This window comes from Silurus meridionalis, chromosome 13, assembly GCF_014805685.1.
Source record: "Silurus meridionalis isolate SWU-2019-XX chromosome 13, ASM1480568v1, whole genome shotgun sequence".
In the NCBI taxonomy this organism is placed as follows: Eukaryota; Metazoa; Chordata; class Actinopteri; order Siluriformes; family Siluridae; genus Silurus; species Silurus meridionalis.
This window is the reverse complement of record NC_060896.1, coordinates 24,305,059-24,327,333: the sequence shown is the minus strand read 5'-3', so window position 1 is coordinate 24,327,333 and position 22,275 is coordinate 24,305,059. Positions and strand designations below refer to the sequence as shown.

General features: G+C 35.8%; 1 long non-coding RNA gene across 1 annotated transcript in view; it reads right to left on the bottom strand.

Annotated features, from left to right (window-relative positions):
- LOC124395458 overlaps positions 1-22,275 on the bottom strand; it is a 124,762-nt gene that overhangs the window by 47,638 nt on the left and 54,849 nt on the right. Inside the window, exon 2 of the long non-coding RNA XR_006927630.1 lies at positions 4,083-4,183. This is a non-coding gene — a long non-coding RNA (uncharacterized LOC124395458). The remainder of the gene's footprint in view (positions 1-4,082; positions 4,184-22,275) is intronic.

Sequence of the window (22,275 nt, the reverse complement as noted above, 5' to 3'; positions counted from 1 at the left end):
TTATAATAATTTATAATAAACAAAAATGCAGGTCAAGAGAAATGATGATAGATTGAAGCCCTTTGTCACCCAGTGACACATTAATCCTTATGGACAAAAGTGAAGAGATAATTAGGCTAATTTATTCGGAATCTACATCATAAACGCACCCATTTAATTGGCACACTGGTAAACTGCACACACTGCACATGTCCCCACTTCATTGCACACTCCCAAATTAGCAATATGCAGAACTTTTACCACTCCCTCCACAGAGAAATGAACATATGGATTATGATCATTATGATCGACATTTTTGGCGTAAATGGCACTCAATTGTGTTAGATGTAGTCATTAACAATTTCTTTAATACACTAGTGATACTTTAAATTCCTTTTTGTCTGGATGTCATGCTGTTTATGCTGTTCCTGATTTACACATCAAAACAAATTGTTCCTTGAGGTTACTCAAGGTTCTTTTGCAGTGTTCACTGTGAAAAGCATTCAGCAAGGCTAATGCTAAGAGAATCATTTCGAAAACTGTACTAGTATTAGTATCTTTTAAATGAAATCCAAAACTGTCTACATAAAAGAATTTGGAAAAAAAAAAGTATTCAAAAATATATAGATAAATAAATGGAAGATATACTTATGTGCATATATGTACAGTTAATGAGTGTAATAATACACAATGATCAAATACAATACAGTATTATAAATATCAGTTTTTAGGCATTTTATCATTATTAAAGATCAATTACTGATACTTAATAATGACACAATGTTTGTGATACATTTATATTTTGAATTATCAAAATAAAAAATAAAAAAAATAAAAAATAAACAGCTTTTTATGCCACAATTCACAAGTGGGGTGTAAGTCTAAGTCTAAGTCACAGGACATATCATATTCTAGTGTTAGGTATTAGTGCTGTGAGAATTCACCCTTCTTAGTCCTAAGGCCGTTTCTAAATCCTGTGTTCTCCATAGCTGAACATGAACTTATCTAATCACAGCAGTGATTTCTTCAGTCTTGGCTTGATCAGTGAGAAAAGCCTGTATGAAAGCAGCAAGAACATCTGGTATTAATGCTGGTGTAGTGTGCACACATTTGGTGAATTTGGCGATACACTGTTTAATGTTTTAGCCGATTACTAACTCCGTTTTAACCTCGTAACCATAATCGTAAATGAGAAGATCTCCCAAATACTAGACATTAAGGACTTAAGAATCTTCAATCGCCTGCTTTAATTCCTGCTTGTTACTGCTGCTGCTTGTACTTCATAACCTTGCCATGTTTTATCACTAGTCATTAGAATTAACTTCACACCATCGAGCCCGAGACGGATGCAATTGCAGTTTAAGCAGTTTAATAATCAAGGCAGACAGCGCCAAAAAGTGAGAAAGGATCAAAGTCAAAAAACAGGCAAGGGGTCAGGAAGAACAATGCAACCAAGAATGAACCAGAATACTGAAACCACAAAGTAAAAATAGAGGCATAATAAAGAGCAGGATATCAATCAGTAATTGATTTTGCCAGAAAAGCAAAACCTTAGTCTTAGGTCACATTGTTGAATGGTCTGTTTCTATACAGCATGAGTGTAATAGGATACAAATATGTGTAATTCAAACTCAGGGGATAATGAACATGCTGGATGAGTGTTGTGCTGTAGACTATAGTCCATTGCAGCAATGTTTGTATAGTGATGTGTTCTGGGACATTTCATTTCTACAAGACCACATCACCTGCTTGTGACCGTGACGCCTCCCTTCCAGATGCGCTGAACGACTACTACGCCCGGTTCGAGGGGCAGAACAACATGGTGGCGAGGAAGACAATCCCTCCTCCCAGTGACCAGGTGCTCTGTCTAACCACAGCTGAAGTGAGGAAAACTCTATGCAGAGTTAACCCACGGAAGTCTGCTGGACCTGACAACATTCCTGGCAGAGTGCTCAGGGAATGTGCAGAACAACTAGCAGATGTCTTCACTGACATCTTCAACATCTCCCTGAGCAGCGCCACTGTTCCTTCGTGCCTCAAGATGACGACCATCATTCCTGTGCCGAAGAAGTCTTCTGTGTCCTGCCTCAATGACTATCTTCCCGTTGCACTCACACCCATCATGATGAAGTGCTTCGAGAGGCTTGTCATGAGGCACATAAAGACCCAGCTCCCACCCGCACTGGACCCCATGCAGTTTGCGATCGTCCAAACCGCCCACGGACGATGCCATCTCCACAACCCTCCATCTGGCCCTCACCCATCTGGATAACAAGGACTCTTATGTAAGGATGCTGTTCATAGACTTCAGTTCAGCATTCAACACAATCATTCCTCAGCACCTGATCGAGAAGCTGAGCCTACTGGGCCTGAACACCTCTCTCTGCAACTGGATCCTGGACTTCCTGACCGAGAGACCTCAGTCAGTCCGGATCGGGAACAGCATCTCCAGCACCACCACACTGAGCACTGGGGCCCCTCAGGGCTGTGTGCTCAGTCCACTGCTGTTCACTCTGCTGACTCACGACTGTGCTCCAATGCACAGCTCGAATCATATCATCAAGTTTGCTGATGACACGACCGTGGTGGGTCTAATCAGCAAGAACGACGAGTCAGCATACAGAGAGGAGGTGCAACGGCTAACAGCCTGGTGTGGAGCCAACAACCTGTCTCTGAACGTGGACAAAACCAAAGAGATGGTTGTTGACTTCAGAAGAGCACAGAGTGACCATTCTCCACTGATCATCGATGGATCTTCAGTGGAGATCGTCAAGAGCACCAAATTCCTTGGTGTTCATCTGGCGGATAACCTCACCTGGTCACTTAACACCAGCTCCATCACCAAGAAAGCCCAGCAGCGTCTCTACTTCCTGAGAAGGCTGAGGAAAGCCCATCTCCTCCCCCATCCTGACCATGTTCTATAGAGGGACCATCGAGAGCATCGTGAGCAGCTGCATCACTGCCTGGTTTGGGAATTGCACCGTCTCGGATCGCAAGACCCTACAGAGGATAGTGAGGACAGCTGAGAAGATCATCGGAGTCTCTCTCCCCTCTATCATGGACATTTACACCACACACTGCATCCGCAAAGCAAACAGCATTGTGGACGACCACACACACCCGTCACACACATACTTCACCCTCCTACCATCAGGAAAACGGTTCAAGCATTCGGCCGCCACAACAAGACTGTGTAACAGTTTTTTCCCGCAAGCCGTCAGGCTCCTGAACAAACATCTGACTGAACTCTCTCTCACACACACACACACACACACACACACACACACACACACACACTTACACACAACTGAGTGACTGATCTGCACAACCGGACTCAACACACATACACTTCACACACCCAGGTCTCAGCACCATTCACACCTCTCATTATAGCATAATGTTTACATGCCGTTTGTTGCTGATCTCCGGGACTTGCTCTATTTGCACATTATTCTGTGAATCCATTGGTCACTGTTCACTTTATCTTGATTGCTGCTACCATATTTTTTTACACTATTATAGGATTGCAAAATTCTGTTTATATTTGTTTACATTTCTGCTACTGTGCACCTTATCCTGTCACGACAAGTTTTACTGGCGGAGCTACTGCTGCTTTTATTTTTATATTTTGTGTATTTTGTATTGTTCTGCACTGTCCTGTGTTGTCTTGCACTGTCTTGTGTTGTCTCCTGCACTGTTTGCACCAGTTGCACACATGCACTTTATGTGGTGAGGATCTTAGTTCCTGGCCCTTTGTTTTTCTGTACTGTGACTGTTGTTTTTATGTTGTTTTATGTAGCACCTGGGTTCAGGAGAAACGTTGTCTCATTTCACTGTATACTGCATCAGCTATATATGGTTGAAATGACAATAAAAGCTTCTTGACTTGACTTGACTTGACTACAATATGTAGTTGTTTAAAATGGACATTACAATGGCACAAGTCCAGCTGTGATAAAGATTAATTTTTTTTAATAATCTCCTTTGTTTGTATCCTTATTTATATGTTTGTTTTGTTGGTTTTTTAAACCTTTTAGGGTTTATCTTTTTAAAAGCATACTCCATAAGTTTTTAGGTAGCTTTTTAAACACAATAAGTCTTACCCTCACTTGCAGTGTTCCATGCAGAACCTTCAAGAGTTTCTCCAGAAGGTTTTATGAGGTAGCGGAAGAACCACCAACAGTCCTGAACTCAAAAAGCAACACTAAATAGGTAAAAAAGTGAAACAGGTGTTAGTGACCAATGTATTACAAAACTTGGAACATTAAGGTGCAGTGGCTGATGGGAAACATAGTTTAGGGGCTTAATCCTGTCACAAACCATTTCTAGCAAGGTTATACATCTATTTACATCTAAAGTGTGCAACAAAGAAGTTAACATAAAAAAAAAAAAAACATAAAAAAAAAGTGTGCAGTGATTATCATTTATTGGCTGTTTTAATAAAAAAGAGTGTGTGTGTGTGTGTGTGTGTGTGTGTGTGTGTGTGTGTGTGTGTGTGTGTGTGTGTGTGTGTGTGTGTGTGTGTGGGGGTCTACATCTAACAACATGAAATGCATTCAGTTATAGTCAATAGCCAGTTCTGATGCAAGTTGGCCTGATGAAATTTCTCAGGCCACAACCTCCAATCAATCAAAAGTTGAGGCTACCAAATGATTTTCTGCACCCCGAGGACACTTTATGTAACCTTCAAACTCAGATTTCACACCCCAGCCTAATGTGTTATATAGACGCTGCTTGAGGCCAGCCATCCACAGCTCTCTATAGACACCCAAGACTGAATTATTCAATTAGAAACAAACCCTGGATCTGTCGTTGCTCTTTTTTTAAAAAATTCATGCTGCTGCATACATGCTCATATTCTTTGAGAACTGCTGCCATTCACAAATTTCTTACTCTGATCTATGTGCTGTATTAATGCCACACATTCTTCGTCATGATGTATGCTCTAAATCAACTCACCGTGTCAAACGTTTCTCTCTTTTTCGTGGCACGGTAAAATAAACACTTGAATAGATTGATAGCGAGCCGAAAAATCTCAACGGAGGTCATTAATTTTCAGCAGACAGAATGAAAGACTGGCAGAGAGAATTGGAAGACAAATGAAGTGATCTCTTATCAAAATTTCTGAACTGGCGCTTCTAACGAGAGCAGGGCATAAGGCGAGAGAGGCAGTTCTGATGTGAGTGAAGTGATAAACTCTCATCCTGATCACTCAATACAACACAATCTTCTTGTTGCAGACTGCATTTTGTTTCACAACCTTTCAACTCTCTACAGATAGAAAAGCTACATTGTAAAGAGTTGTAATGCTTGGTAGCCTGGATTGTAAAATACAGCAGTGTTAATGGTGTTAAAAAAAGTGTGTTAAAAAAGGCATACAAGGAGACAATTATATTCACTAAATTCCATTAGAGTTGCATGATGACACTAACAAGGCCATTAGAATCCTTGTACAGTGGCTAATGAAATGGCATCCAAACACTTAGTTAGCAAACAGTAGAAAGGTCAGTGGCAGTAAATATTCCAAATATAACAGCAGAAATGGCATAGCAAAAGCCCAGAAAATCATTCAGTGGTTAAAAAGGCAAGACTTTGTGTCATTTTGTGTAAAATGCCTATATAAACTGCTTCTAAACCTGGGCAGCACTGACATTAGTACTGTCATCATTAAGTTGAACAATGAGAAAAGCTGGATCAAAAAAAAAAAAAAAAAACAAGTAAAAAAGCCTGTAAGCAGCAAAATGAAGAGATTCACATTTAAATAAATCACTTGGCCTGAACATTTTCACTCTTACTTCAAATGTAATTCTAACCCAGAGCTACTAAGCAAAGCTTGTTACACGTAATTAATGATGAGAAGCTAGCTAGCAGCCTAGCATTTTCTAAATATACAATCCATCCTAAATCACAGAAAAAGCAAATAATGTCAGTCTTTGGGATACATCTCCTTTCTGAGTCTGATGTGCTTAGTAGGAAAATATATCCAAGCTCAAAATGGCTACTTCTGTTTTTACTTCAACATTGCTTCAACATTACTTCAACAGTGCTGTTTTTGTCTAAGAGGCGAAATGCCTATAAATTTACAAGGACTTATAATGGCAATTTTGTTGTGGCAGACAAAAATCAAATATCATAAAATTATTTGACTTGGAATTTTTCTTCTTTTTTTTGGCTGCTCCCATTAGGTGTCTGTCTTTTTTAAACCTACTACCTGCATGTCTTCCCTCACCCCATCCATCAACCTCCCTTTTGGTCTTCCACTTTTCCTCCTTCCTGGTGGCTCATTCCGCAGCATTCTCCTACCGATATACCTTATATCCCTCCTCTGCACATGTCTAAACCATCTCAACCTTTGTCTCCAAAACGTCCTACATGCGTTTTCCCTCTGATAAACTTATTTCTAATCCTGTCTATCCTCAATGAAAATATAAACATCTTCAGCTCTGCTACCTCCAGCTCCACCTCCTGTCTTTTATTTAATGCCACTGTCTCTAAACCATACAACATCGCAGGTCTCAACACAGTCCTATAAACTTTCCCTTTCACTCATGCAGATACCCTGTTATCACAAATAACACCACCTTTTCTCCCTCCAACTGCACCGCACCGCACCACTCCACTGCCCTCCCTCTCATTCACACACATATACTTTGTCTTACTCCTACTGGCTTTCATTCCCCTTCTCTCCAGCGCATACCTCCACCACTCCAGGCTCTTCTCAACCTGCTCCCTACTCTCACCACAAATAACAATATCATCCGCAAACATCATGGTCCATGGAGACTACTGTCTGACCTCTGCCATAAACCTGTCCATCACCACTGCAAACAGGAAAGGGCTCAGAGCCGATTCTTGATGCAATCCAACCTCCACCTTGAACCATTCTGTCGGTTATACTGCACACTTCACTGCTGTCACACTGTCCTCATACATGTCCTGCACCACCCTCAAATAGTTCTCTGACACACCTGACTTCCTCATACAATACCACATTTTAAAACATTTTTGGATTAAACTCTCAGCATAAATGTTACTATTATGCTCATGTAAAATAAAATTTTCCCTATCTGCATGTATATTGTGAGGTTTTCAACTGACACAAACAGTTTTTATTAAATTTGACCAATATTTTATTCTGCATCCAAGATATGTACACGCTTTATATTTAGACAAGGTGTTCTAATGTTCCTAAGAAGGATCTTTACTTTACTTAAAAAAAAGTACCCACCCGTTATCACATGTTTTATGGTCTTTAGTAGGGTTGAAGTCAGAGCTCTATAGAAGGATGTCTAAATCCACTCTATCCTATGTGAACCATATCTTCATGGGGCTGGATTTGTGCATAGAGGCATGGTCATGCTAGAACAGGTTTGCGTCTTGTAGTTCAAGGAAAAGTAAAGCTTAAAAAGCCTAAAGCTTAAAAGCTACCCCATCACAAGACGTCTTTGTAGGAGAGCGAGCAGTTCAGAGGAAGGAAGAACAGTGGGGCGGCGACAGTTTCAATAAAACCAGGATTCTTTATTGGCTTTTTGCACTTTTAGCAAAAAACACGCACATCTCTTTTTGTATCTCTCTTTTTCCTTTTCTCACTCCTCTTATCCTTTTCCCCCACTCACTGCAAAAGAGAAGATACATTTCCAGCAGGTGAGCGATTCTTACCCATTGTCTCCCTCGGCCACGTCCCCGCTGCCACAGTCATATACAATTGTTTAACTTAAACTTTGTGATAAGAGTTTAAGGAATCACTATGTCAGTTCTCCTTTAGTTTATATATGTTCTTGTAATGCATTCTGCATTCTAAGATGCTTTTTTAATCTTACGACAGATCTCCAGACTGGTCAATTTGAAAAAAGCCCGTCCTATCTCAACAACCAGATATTTATTTTCTATATTCTTAAATTCAGCTATAATTAGGATAATGTATAAAAGGTTTTCGAAGATTACTTGAAAATAAATCTTATTACCAGTCATTGCATATTCCATGGAAATGCTTGAAGCTTACCTTTAAAGCTTAGCGGATTAAAAGACATCAGTGTCCACAAATCAGTGCATTCTTAAATCCCTGATGAATTAGCATTGTCAAATTTACATGAATCTCTCCTAATTCTAAACAAACACAGACCAAATAGATATAATATATAAGTCCTAGATCATAATAAGCGAGTAAATAGGGACCTCTGGCAGACATGATTGCATTCAGCAGATATTTGTTTCTTTCCAGCAAACTATGCTAACTTCTTTATTGCTACTGGATATTAAAATCTTACTATAAGATTATTGTTTCCCAATTATATTTTTTCATATGCATATTTAACTATTATTATTGTTTCACAAATCCTGGATGAATTGTAGAGGTTTAATATGTGAGAAAGCCTTCCTTATTTCTTTGCCTACACTGTCTGCATTATTTATTGCAGGCCAGCAACCAAAAGATATATTACACATTAACAGATCATAGTCAGCGCTAATGCAGATTGAGACATTTGCACATGAGCAACATCAGTGATTCAGTATTCAGAATAATCCTGTTCAGTGTACGATTTGGGTTTTAAGTCCATTGCAGTCTTTTTTTTAATGCCTGAAAAAATGTCTGATAATGAAATTTATAAGAAAAAAAAATCAGACACACCAAATATCACAAGAAGCTGGATATGATGGGACACAGAGTTCCAAAAATAATGCAAAATGCTTTCTGTCAGTTCGAGTATGTGATTTCATCCTTGTGCCGTCAGTGACCTATTTAACATGAAATACATGTCGAGGCACCTTTCAGCACAGATATATTTATTCATTCTCTTGAAATACAATTTAGCTATTTAATTTTAATATTAAGCTTATGACTAGCTTATTATTGCATTTCACTGCATTCGGAAAGTAATTAATGTTTCACATTTTGTTATTTTCCAGCCTTATAATGTTTTTTTCCATCATTATACACTCCACTAATAAATACCTCATAATGACGAAGCAAATCTATGTTTATTTAAAAAAATGAAATTAATAAAAAAATAGTACACTGAAATATCACATTTACATAAGTATCCTGACCATTTTGCCCTAAACCTTATAACAGCAAAAACCTAAAAGAGGTATAGTAAAAAAAAAAAAAAAGAGGAAGCGTTTAATGGACCTGCTTGCAGAGCTTTGCCAAGACATATGAATGAAAAATGTGCTAATAGATTAATTTGTAATACATTTGCAAAGTTATCACAGGCTTTTGCTTTGTCATTATGATCCCAAATCTTTTTTGTCCACATGGTGTATATCTATCTATCTATCTATCTATCTATCTATCTATCTATCTATCTATCTATCTATCTATCTATCTATCTATCTATCTATCTATCTATCTGTCTGTCTGTCTGTCTGTCTGTCTGTCTGTCTGTCTGTCTGTCTGTCTGTCTGTCTGTCTGTCTGTCTGTCTGTCTATCTATCTATCTATCTATCTATCTATCTATCTATCTATCTATCTATCTATCTATCTATCTATATCTATCTATCTATCTATCTATCTATCTATCTATCTATCTATCTATCTATCTATCTATCTATCTATCTATCTATGTAGTAATTTTTTTATATTCATCCCTGAAAGCAACACTTAATTAACCAATACGTTGTTATGTAGGGAAAATATCCTTCCTTCAAAGAAGCAGACAGAAGGGGCCTGGGGTCGAGTCAGCATTTCAACTCATCTTAAAAGTGTTCAATAGGGTTGAGGTCAGAGCTCTCTGCATACATTCTGAGATGCTTTTCTTCTCACAACGGTTCTCCAGACTGGTCATGTGACTTGCCATAGGCTTTCAGTCAGCTCAAGCCAGACGTATGCCATCAACAAGACATTTCCACCTGCAGAACTGCCACTCACTGCACTGTGTGTAAACCCTAGAGACTGTTGGGTGTGTAAGAAAAATCCCAGGAGATCAATAGTTTCTGAAATACACAAACCAAACCATCTGGCACAAACAACTGTACCAAACATAAAATGTCAAACAATGAGGTCCCCTCTGTTCTTGTGTTCAATGTGTTTGTTAGTGTGTGGACCCTGTTAACAGCATTTTTCAACAATTTTAGACAATTATTTCAGTGTAATCACACAAATAGGTTTTGAGTTATAATGCTTGTGGAAATTTGTGATATAGATATTGATGCTGTTATAGATGACTTTCCAACTATTTATGCTTTTCATAGTCAAATGTTATTTTATTAACTCAGTTCTTTTATTAACAATAAGGAATATGACTGTATCACATCCTTCAAGTACAATGAAGGATGTAATACATCAAGTACATCCTTCAAATTTGACACTTGACAGCTGTAGAGTTAGCATAAATGAAATTCTTAGAATTATTTTTGTCATATTTATGTGCACAAATTGTAAAAGTTTAAAATATCATATTTTTAGTGTATACTTTTGTACAAATGGTTGTACATTGAGACATTCTAAGTCAAATCTCACCCCAATCTATTGAAAAATGTTGTGTGAAAGTGTATATGCCATGTCTGTGTATATCTTTATAGGACAGTAGTCTCATAGGTTCCTATGGGAGTTAAAGGACTTGACACCTGGCAACATATGCAAGGTTTAGATTCAATATATTCTGGTAGACATTTAAATATTAGATCTTATATAACTTTATTGTTCTGGATGGCATGTAAATGTTGCTGTGACATTTGATGCAGCTGGAATGCTAATCAGGATAATGATAATAGCCATGTAAAAGGTCAGGCCGTTTGTATTCTGTTTATTACATGTATCTGGCTCAATAGGGACTACTTCCAAAAAGTCACATTTGGAAATTTTTGTAATAAATTCTTCAGCTGGTACTAGCATCAAAAGAATTAAACTTTACAGTTTTCATAAAACTACTGTTTGGCTCCTAACTTACTTATTACTAACTAGCATTGTTGTTATGAACCGATTTTAGCCATTTGACTCCTCCCATAGCTGAATATCTGCTTTGATAATCATCTTTTAAAGTAATAACAGTCCTCTAAGTTTTAGCTAAATTAATCAGAGCTTCAAGTGTGAAGGAAACTTTAATGAAAATCACATTTTGAAAGGCTGCACACTCCAAAATAAAAAGAAGTTTCTGGTTCGCAGTGGGATTTGACGAAGAGAGCTGCATATGCAAACTGTCAGCCAGGCCTACGGGACAGATTCATACGGTTAGCTCTGTGACGTCGGCATTCAGGCTACAGAGATTTGAAAAGCCAGGTATGGTCTGAAGTTCAGGCAGAGCAAATGCTGAACAAGTTTCCGAATTTGCAGCACTTGTTTGTATTCCTGCAATGTTACTGAATGTTTGACGAGTGGGCAGTCTTGCTGATTTTCAGTTCCAGTTCCATTTTTAGTCTAAAATTTGATTATGATGCTTTGTACATTGACTTTATGGAGCTTTACATTATTGATGATGAATGAATAAATGAATGACTGATTGATTGCTAAGTTCCCAGGAGGTATTTTGGCTAATCCTCTCTTTTTCTTTCTTTACAACTACTACTTCTGCTAGCACTGATATTATCGCTATGTTTTTGCAGATAAAATAAAAATGCAGGAATTTTAGTTGAAGTCATCTCTTTAACAGAATTTGCCAATCATGTCACTGTCAGTTTAGCATTTTATTTATTTATTTAATTAATTAATTTATTATTATTTTTTTTTATTATTTTTTGTATAGAATTCACTCCTATGTATTGTTAACTGAAGTACACTACTTAAAAAAATCATCTCTTTAAAATCTCATTTTTTTGCCATAGGAATCTTATTGATCTTATTTTAAGAATAAAATACTCTGCAAGATTACTTTGATTGTTTTAAGATTTTTTATTCTTTCATAGTTAGTAAAGCCTACAGTTGAAGCATTGTATCGTTTAAGACTTTATTTTAGCTGTAATATCTGGCTTTAAGGTTGCCCAGTAAAAAATGCTAATATAATAATACTTAGTACTGGTTTAGTAGTATTATTTATTCCAAATGCTATGTTTTATGTCTACACCAACACATTTATTTACAGCCTAATAACAAAATTATAAGAGTCCGCAGTATTAAGTCTTGGAATAAGAGTTTTAATGGTTATTTTAAGACAATTTATTTTCTAAAGCCTAGATATGTTTTCTTATTTAAAATAATTTTACAAGGTGTAATTATCTAACTGCAGTGGCAGACAATCTGACTTGTTGCTAGTCTGTATCTTCTTAAATTATGTATTTCTTTCTTATATTTAGACAGTTATTTTTTGCAGTGTATCAGCCTTGGTTATGTATGCATAGCATGCTAAACAGCCTAATGCTGGCTTTGCAAATTGTATCTAAACTGTAATAGTTCACATCAATTTAGTTTACATCATTTCATATCATGTATCATTTTTTACTAGAAGATCTTACAATAGTGTCACAAAACATATATATTTACTATCAAATATAAAATTACCCACTTACTTACATGGCAGATGGTCAAAAATGGGAAAAGTGATAACAAGTAGTTTTAAATGTTTACAATTGGAAGGAGTCTCCAGTTTTAGTGTAACATCTTAACAGTAAGAACATTTTCCACCATGGGAAGGTCTTCAGAAAAGGGGCATTCTGCACTTCACTGATTCTTCGTTTTACTAGCATTAACAAGAACAACGGATAGAGGGCAAAAAAAGAAATGGATGTTCAACATCAACATTATTATGTTGTTATAACTTAAGGAAATCATCAATTTTGGTGTTGGAAACCGTAACTTCCCTTTCTTTTGTTCAGTGCTTCTAATCGTTTCTTTCTGATGTGTAGTGAAGAGCAGTAAGTGTAACCACTCAATTCTCCAATAGTACTGTATACATTAAGCCATTTCTAACGAATGACCTACTTCCCACTTTAATTACATGAATTAATTTGGTGGCTCACTTAATTAATCCAGTGATGCCTATGAGGCATCATTACCTCATGTAATTTCAGAACTCGATGGTGTCTTCAACTTCAAAATGATTCTTACAAGACTCCTCATCGCAGCTGTAGACACACAAAATTTACGACTTGATACAAACTACTGAATCTTCAGAAGAAAAGATAAAAAATTGTATTCCATTTTGTATATGTGGTCTGTTTTTCCTTCACGTGTCTAGTCGTTGTTTACAGCTGCTAGCGGGATTCAGAAACATAATTATGCATTGCAAATAATCCATACTACACACAGACATTCAAGCATCATTAGCTTCCATTTGTTTCTACCGTTGTTTTGGATGTGTGTCAAACGATCCATTATCCGTTATCAGCTTTAATCACATATAATAATCCCGCATTAGTTTTAATGACATGCAACGTTCAGGCCTTTCGTTCTCAACTGTTGTGAAGTAGCAATTACGCTCACATGGGCTTACGGTTTATGCTAATGGCAGTGATCAGTGAAGTTTGACAATATGGCACTAGAATAAGACTGACAAAAGGGTTAGGTGTTTCTGTGCTGAGGTTTAGATCTATTTCAACAAAAGCCATTTGAAGCCAGAAGAGCTTAGTAGAAATAATTAAAAAAAGATTGTTTACCTGCATTCGTATCTGACGAGCCATGTGTTGCGTTACACTGACATTCAAAACAACTTTTTTTACAAGGTTTTTTTTAACTTTCCCTTCACTGGCCTGCATCAGATTTAAAACACTGATGCTTGCCTACAAAGCCAAAAATGTACCAGCAGCCTTTTATCTCTCAGCACTTATCTCACCCCACACTGCACCACACTTTCTCAAACACAGACATGCCTTCAGACTCTTCTATTTTTCTAGCAATTCAATTTAAAGATCTACCTCTATAAGAACTTTTAAAATCAGCACTTGCAGTACTTCACTAATTTTGGGAAGGATTTTGGGATTTGATTAAAAAAAGCAAAAGGATCCACACAATATATCCCACCCTGACTTTCTTTTTCAGTGGGAATTATATAACTGAGCATTTCAAGGAACTACACAGGGTTCTATTTTCTCTCTATATATTTTTTTAATTGTTAAAAAAGCCCAGACACACATTTCCTCCTATAATCTTGGATGGACAAATGAATGATGCAAATTCCTTTTAAATTTTGATGTGAATTTATTCAGAACATTTCCAAGGAGTGTTTAAGGTTGAACTAATATCATGGAACGAAACTGAAATGTACATCTTTCATTAAGTATAATGGATGACTCGTGGAGAAGGATGTTTTAAGCATGAGCTACTAAATAGATTCATGCATTAGTGCAACATGAATAATCTATCTAAAGCATTTGAAAGAAAAGTGCATGCAAATGTTTAGGTGCAGTGCAGTTACTGTTTCTGAAAAGCAAAAATGCTGCTTCTCATGAGTGCATCTGTAAAATACCTACACGCTTTTAATATGCAGCACTGCAGTTTGTCCTTAATATGTTGCTTTAGCAAAAAGAAGTGGTTAGTGCATTCCAATGTTCTTCAGAGATAAAACATCAATAACTCTCTGTCATTATTCCACTCTTTATTTGCACTAGTCACCATTAGTTTTTATGTGCAAGTAAAAACCCCTGTGACTACCTTGACGTTTCCATTGTCCTACTATGCGATTACAAATACATACATCCATCATTATGCAAGACATGGCATATCTGATTATCTCTCCTCACGTTCACCCAACTCTAAAGTTGTACTTCATCCCTCTCACTGGATTTACATGATAATCAGTTAATCCTACACATATGCTGTAATATTCCATGCCTCAGGCTCGATGGGCCTATCCAGCTGCTTTGTAATTGTCAGTATTTAGGTCATCTTTACAAATACTACATACCGGTTTAGGATAATGCAGCCTTCTGCAAGTCACAAGGAATTGTTCCTAACAAGAAGATTATGTGGGGTTAATTGCAGAATTGTTACAATATGTTTCACATCACTGGTGAATGCTTGATTTTTAACTTGTCAGAACATCTTGGCTTATTTTCCAAACTCTATATTAATGAATATTAATAAAAAAAAAAAATTATAAAAAAAAATGTATATATTTTGTTTCTTTGTTACATGTATTTTTTTTACATAGTTTAATTTCTTTAATACACAACCAAATAACTAACAATTATAAAATAATCATATTTTTTATTACCAGCAAAGCTCTTCCAACGAATATCTGTGTCCACAAGTGTAGGTGTTCAAAACACACATTTCATTATTTCCTAATTAGATCATTTTGAGATTTTCTTTCTATTTTCATTAAATAATTAACTGAACAATCAACGATTTCCAAATTTCACACTTCATTTACGAGTCTTTCCTAGAGCTATAACATGGAGGCCATGTTGTAAAATATGTCTACTAAAGACCCTAATTTATGTTCAGTAGTGACCCCTATCCAATATATGGCCACCCAACGAATATTATTTGAGAAAATGATGAGGTAGTAGATTTTTCCTTCTTTAACAAGCCCAGTCCTGGTGTTTTTCTCTGACAGGTGTCATAAATCACAGAAACAGCAGATGTGACATTCTCAGGCTACAGTACCTTATTATATAGAGGGAATCTACAAAAATAGATTATTAGGCATGATTTCTGTTTGTTTGTTGCTGAACAAATTCTGTGAGTGACTCTATGTGTGTATATAAAGAAGGAAAAATCTTCCATCCCATCCTTTTCCTAGATCATAATTTTATAATTGTGTCATTCATATATTATACATTATACATTATATATATATATATATATATATATATATATATATATATATATATATATATATATATATATATATATATGTATGGTCAACAATAAATCTTTTACATTTCAAGCAATAACATTTTAACATTTTACTCAAAATTACCTGTTTAATATTTTATATTCTTTATGACTACTTTCAAAATGAAGCTTCTAGAAAAATGTAATTTTCTCGTCATTTTTTTATAAAATCATCAAGCCATAATAACTGAATTATTATCCTACCCTTTTTTCTAAATTAAGCCATTCGATAGCTTACAACAAATGAAGGATTTCATTTTTGGCAGTTTGACTAAACTAGCACATTGAAAAAAAAAAAAGAGAGAGAGAGAGAGAGAGAGAGAGAGAGAGAGAAACAAAGAAAATCCTGATATATCCTTCTTCTACCTTTTCCCTTCTCAAATACAATTCACGGTGACTTACACACAAACACACATACTGTATACACACACACACACACACACACACACACGCACACACACATACACATACACACATGCTGGATTTAAGGAATCACCTCATAAGTGTGAACATCAGTCCAAAATACTGAGCACTGCATCACAGAATAGGTCAAGCAACCTCGGATACATATAACTACTTAGAGTTTTGAAAAAATACATTTCTAATCCAAAATGTCTTTCTCTTTTGCACACATCTTAACCAGGAAGTTCTACAATGTGAAATTCCCTCAAAAAAGTGAAAAGGGAGAAAATCAATTAAATTCCAATGTCACTGCAAGACATCTGTCTACCTTGACATATTCTAGTTATCGAAAATATGATTATAACAATCTTTTGAAAAATGATACGTTTACTTGATTCTTATCCATTTCAGTCTCTTTCTCATCAGCTGAGGTAAAAATCACTTCACACCTTGCCATTATCTGTTTACTCTGCTAATCACTGTTTTGGCTAAGATGGTGTTCTTGCTAACAAACAATCACTGAGTCATTTACTCATTTTTTGTTCTTTTAATACAACAAAAGCATTGTTATCTGTCCAGAGTGTGTAAATAACTCGTTTCTGTTTTGATTAAGTCAAGCACAGTCAAGCTTTATTTATATATTTGTTTATGAGTATATTTAAAACAATCAGGGTTGAGTTGACCCAAAGTGCTTCAGTCAAGTCAACCGAACTTGAAAAAAATTAACTTTTCAGAATGAGGTATTTTATAGATTAGATTGATGTGAATTTTTCAGCAGAGCAAGTAGCAAACAATGTGGTCAAACTGTAAGAAAATCACACAGAGCTACAGTAGCAAGGTAACTTACAATTACCTTATTTATATAACTAAGTAATTAAGGGTTACTCAAGAGCCCAGCAGTAGCACTTTGATTGGATTAAAACCCATGACCTTTCAAACAATAATGTAAAGACTTAACATCTGAAATACCACTTGCCCTCACTTTTTAGTTATATCATGTCTTAAGTGTTGCTTTGGACAAAAGTGTCAGCTGAATGAGGTAAATCTCATAACTGTAAAATGTGTTTTTCTTTCTTTCACAATTCAGCCACATCTTTGACCTCCACACTTTTTATGAAGGTACTTTTATGAATGAAACTATACATTCAGTGCCATGATAAGAAGGATGCAAATGCTCTGAAGAATGTTTCTATTTTTATCCCAGGCAGATATCCAAATCGGCAGGCAGAACCTTACACGGTAATTGAACGAACAAATAATGAACAAACAAACAAAAAAGAGGCAATACAAGAGTGTGAACGAGAAAACAAAACGAGATCAATACACAGAAACCAGGAACAAAGGCTTGCTTATGACAGGCACAAAACACTGAACATTACCTTGTGGAGATGCGATATAATGGAAAAAAAGGGTATAAATGCACAGCATAAGCTAGAGTGAAGTCGAAGCATTTGTGGACAAGAAGAACAAGAAGTGAAAGACATTTCTTTGAGGACAGTTTCCAAAAAAAAGGACAGATTAAAAATATTACCAAATGATTTCCTTTGCAAAAAAATTATTATTTTTCTGTTATTACTTTTATGGGGAATTTGCATATCATATTTGCTGTATGTTTGCTATTATTCAATTAAATTTTAGACATTGTAAAAAGTAGATTTACAGAAACTCAGATTAAGATTCAATTTAAATGAAAACATTTGTTCCTGTGAGTTTATCCCTAATGGACCAAAGGTGAGGGTGGTGAGAAAAACCTCCCTGAGGTGGTATAAGGAAGAACCACAATAGGAACCAGACTTAAATGCAAACCCATCGTCATTTTGTTAACAGTGGATATCCATGTATTATAGTTTCATCATTCATGAGTTTGTTTACTGAAGTACTAATCACAGTCCAAAGCTGCCATCTTCATGGTTCCTTGGTGGAACCATCTACAGCAAACTCATTTAGTTTTTGGCTGTCCATATGGAGGGCTTCTGCTTAGAAGACTGGAACAAAAATATCATTTTTTCATATGAAATTAGCTCTACACTTCCTTTGTGATGCTCAAACCACAAGCTGATTTGTTTGCACCATGTTATAAGTTGACATATGAACAATTCTTATTTTTTTATTTATTGGAAATAATAAACATGCAATAAAGTGTTAATAAACAACGTCATGCAGTCAGTTGTTCTTGATGAGCTGTGTTAAACGCAATGCTCGAAATTGCAGGGTGTGTAATGGTATAACATCGAAATCTTTTTTGACTCAATGGATTGAAAATGGGTCCAATATTCTTCCGTTTGCTTCTGCGAGTCATTCCTCTGACAGACAGAAATGCGAAGAGTGCGTTTCACGCTGCAAAATAAACGTCACCAAGCGAGACGTGACGAATACTGAGCTTTTAGCATGTAAAATGCTTTCTCTCTCACGCTCTATTTTTCAGGCTGACTTTCTCTTGATGAGCTCGGGAGGAAAAAAGGGTGCATTATTGCCCTCTCATCAAACACGTTTGCATAAAACGGGCGCCAGATCTCATTCAGAAAATGTGTTTTGCTTTAAATAAAATTGCACAATAATATGATACGTGATTTAGATTTCCATACATAAGAAGAACGCTAATGATAAGAAAAAAAAGGACTCATCCAATATGTTTTTTTTTCTACAATGTCATTATTACACAGTAACAACATCATAAATACATCTAAATTAATATACAAACATATGTGAGCAGTTATTAGCCATAGTAATTTATATTCTTTTATTGCTTCAGAAGTGTAACTAGAACAAATACACATATTCATAAGGTAAATTTAAGTGAATAAAGTGAATAGTTTGGCTTATTTTTTAATAATCAAATGAATTACAGTACATAATTCAGAAAAATAGAACAATTTACAGTACCGTACTGTAAATACTATACAATATATATGTATGTGTAAGCTGGCTTGTTGACAAGCGCCAGTTCGTGAGTGAAGGGTAGAGCATACACTGTTACCTTGCCTGCCACGTGAAATTTAAAATCTGAAAAAAAAATTGTATGGCTATCATCATCATAACATAGAAAATCAAGTCAAACCATCGGAACTTGGGGACCATCTGTATACAGTGAAGGGAAATAACTATTTGTTCCACTGCTGATTTTTTCAATTTACCCCCGTACAAAGAAACTGGACTCATCAGGACTAATTTGTGTGTGGAAGTCAGAATTCTTGCTGGTTGGTAGGGGAACAAATACTTATTTTACTTATTTAAATACAAATTAATTTCTAACCTTTCTTTAACTTTTTTTTTTAATGAATTATTTTATATATTCTGTCTATCTGTATACACACATACACACACACACACACACACACAGTACACACATATATATATATATATATATATATATATATATATATATATATATATATATATATATATATATATATATATATATATATATAATGCATATATTGTAGTGCACTATTAAAATTAACAACAACAAAAAAAAAACAACTGATGAGTTGCACAGGCTTATCATCAACAACATAGTGGTGCACTGAAAGACAATGTGAAGCAGATTCACTGTTACCAATAAATTGATGTATCTGCCAAAAAAGCACATGCAAAAGTGATATGTTAAATTAAAAACCAGTGTTTGATAAATAATCCACCACTTTTTTTGGTATTGACATGATACCTATCCTGGGTATCAGAGCGGCAACATGTCTAATTGTAATTATATATTATATTGCATCGAATGTACTCTGTGCTCCTGTATAAACATGGCCGTATTAAAAGCAATTGTACAGAGATATAACAGTTGAAAATCACAATGGCAATCAGATCTGAAAGGCCAAAGAATACTGAATACTGAGTATTCAATCCAAGACCTCCAACAAGTTTGACTCCCATTTAGTCAGTGTACTCAAATCCATTAGCTGGTGCAAAAAGTTGTATATTTAGTTTAGATCTACTGCTCTTTACTAACGACACTTCTGGAAACTCTGTATTGATTTGTGTGTTATTTCTCCAACAGGGATCTCATTATATCAACTCTGCCTGATCAATCCGAGAGTGTGCTGCTAGCTTTATTCGTCTCTACATGTGGCAGGCTTTTAGTCCAGATGACCAGCTGTCTTATTGCCAAGCTTGATTCTGTAGAAGAATGCTTATCAGTTCCTGCCCAGCTGTTCCCAAGTGTGCGTTCATACGTGTGTCCTCAGTGGATTGAGCTGGATTATCACATCACCTGTTGCTCTAAATTCAGAACCTACGGCACATTCCTGACAGGAATCCTTAAGTACATTTTGTCATCACACATCTGGAGAAGTCTCCCTTCATTCCAATGGCATGTGTGGAGAATTATTAATGGGCACTAAGCAGCTTGGCAGGGAGGACATTCCAGAAAGAAGATTGCACTCGATCTATGAAGATCAGGACAGTTTATTATGTATAGGGTCAGTAACTCACATTTTAGGGTAATATGTTTAGTCGGATCGAATTTCAGTGTTACCTCGGGGCTATGACATATTTTCATTTACAAATAGGGTGAATCTCTAGTAACTCTGGAGTCATGAAATTCAAGTGAAGGCAGATGGAGGGCACAATATTTATTCGCGAAATGCAAACATAAACATAAAAAATACAAAAGATAACAACACTGCTTAGAGCATTGCTTACATATAAGAAGTGGTAGCTCAGTGGATAAGATGGTGGACTTCTGTTTGGAAGGTCATGGGTTTAAATCCCAGCCCTAAGAAGCTCCCACTGCTGGGCCCTTTAACCAAAAGTTGCTTAGCTGTACAACTGAGATAACTAGTTACATTAGCCAATACTATGTTGGGTACAGATGTTTTTATAGGATGAAGCATATAATTCAATTAGAATCAATCAATGAATCAATCAAAGGCAATGTGTACAATCCAAAAACGCAGTGGTGGTCCAGTGGTTAAGGCTCTGGGTTACTGATTATAAGCTCTGGGTTATTGATCATAAGGTCAGGGGTTCAAGCTGTGGAATAAAGGTATATCTTATCTTAAAGTTTAATTGAAAACAGTCATTATTAAGTTGGTCTTAGGGTTTATTCATTCTATAAAACTTTGTTTCTATAGTGAACAGTCATCTCTGAACCAAAAAAATCTGTTCTGTGAGATCTTTAAAGGCTATATACATATACCTGTAAGCTTTGACAGCACATCTAACTTTTAACATTGTGATAGCACAATTAAAAAAAAGAGAAAAAAAATATATATATATATATAATTAATTTCAGCAATATTCTCTATAAAATTAAATCTGGTCAAAATTAAATAACTTAAAATGAGCAGTACATAATCCACTTCCACTCCCCCCACCCAAAAAATAAATTAAAATTTGTTTTTCAAAAAAAGTGTAAAATTACTTGTCAAGGCTAATTTTTTACCAATGATAAAGTGTATGATAATAGCTCACTAATTTGGTAGTTACAACACTTTGAATGCTGTTTATTTCCATCGCCCAGAAACATTTGTCTGCTCAGTTTTTTATTTTTAACAAATGAGCAATAAAATGATGTTAATTAATTCTAGAACTCCATAAAAGCTTGGTTAAAAAAAACCCCAAAAAACCCCAAAAAAACAAAAAAAAAAAAACAGGGCTTGTGAACATCTACAGTATTTCGACAAATGTTTGTGGACAAGTGACCATAAGGATCAGTGACAGGCTGTGCATTTTACATCCAGGCCTTCAGTGGAATCTTTCCTGTAACTCTCCACCTCTTAATCTACCTCAGTATGACACCACAGCTTGTATAAAAGAGTGCTGCATCACAGACAGGTATCTCATGCACCATCAATTACTAAAGCAAGAAACCCAATTATAACACAATTCACCATGTGTCATTTTGAGTAGCCACAGCAGCACTACATACATCATCTCTAGCAGAAGCATCAGTATTAGCCTCATAAAATGATCCCAGGTTTCCTGTGCATTAATGTTTTCCTGAGGATTTAAAATGAAGACAAATTATGTTTTTTTTGTGCAAATTTTACAGGTTAAAAACCGCAAATAATAAATGCTTCATGAAAAGCTTAACAGCTGTTTTGAACTGTTTTGGCTGATCTTTCCTCATGATGTACAGCTGTCAACCATTATAGAATAAAAAAACAGCTACCAATTATACACAAATAATTCTGAGCTTGTGCAGTTTGCTACAGATGCAGGTTGCGAGCTCTGACTAT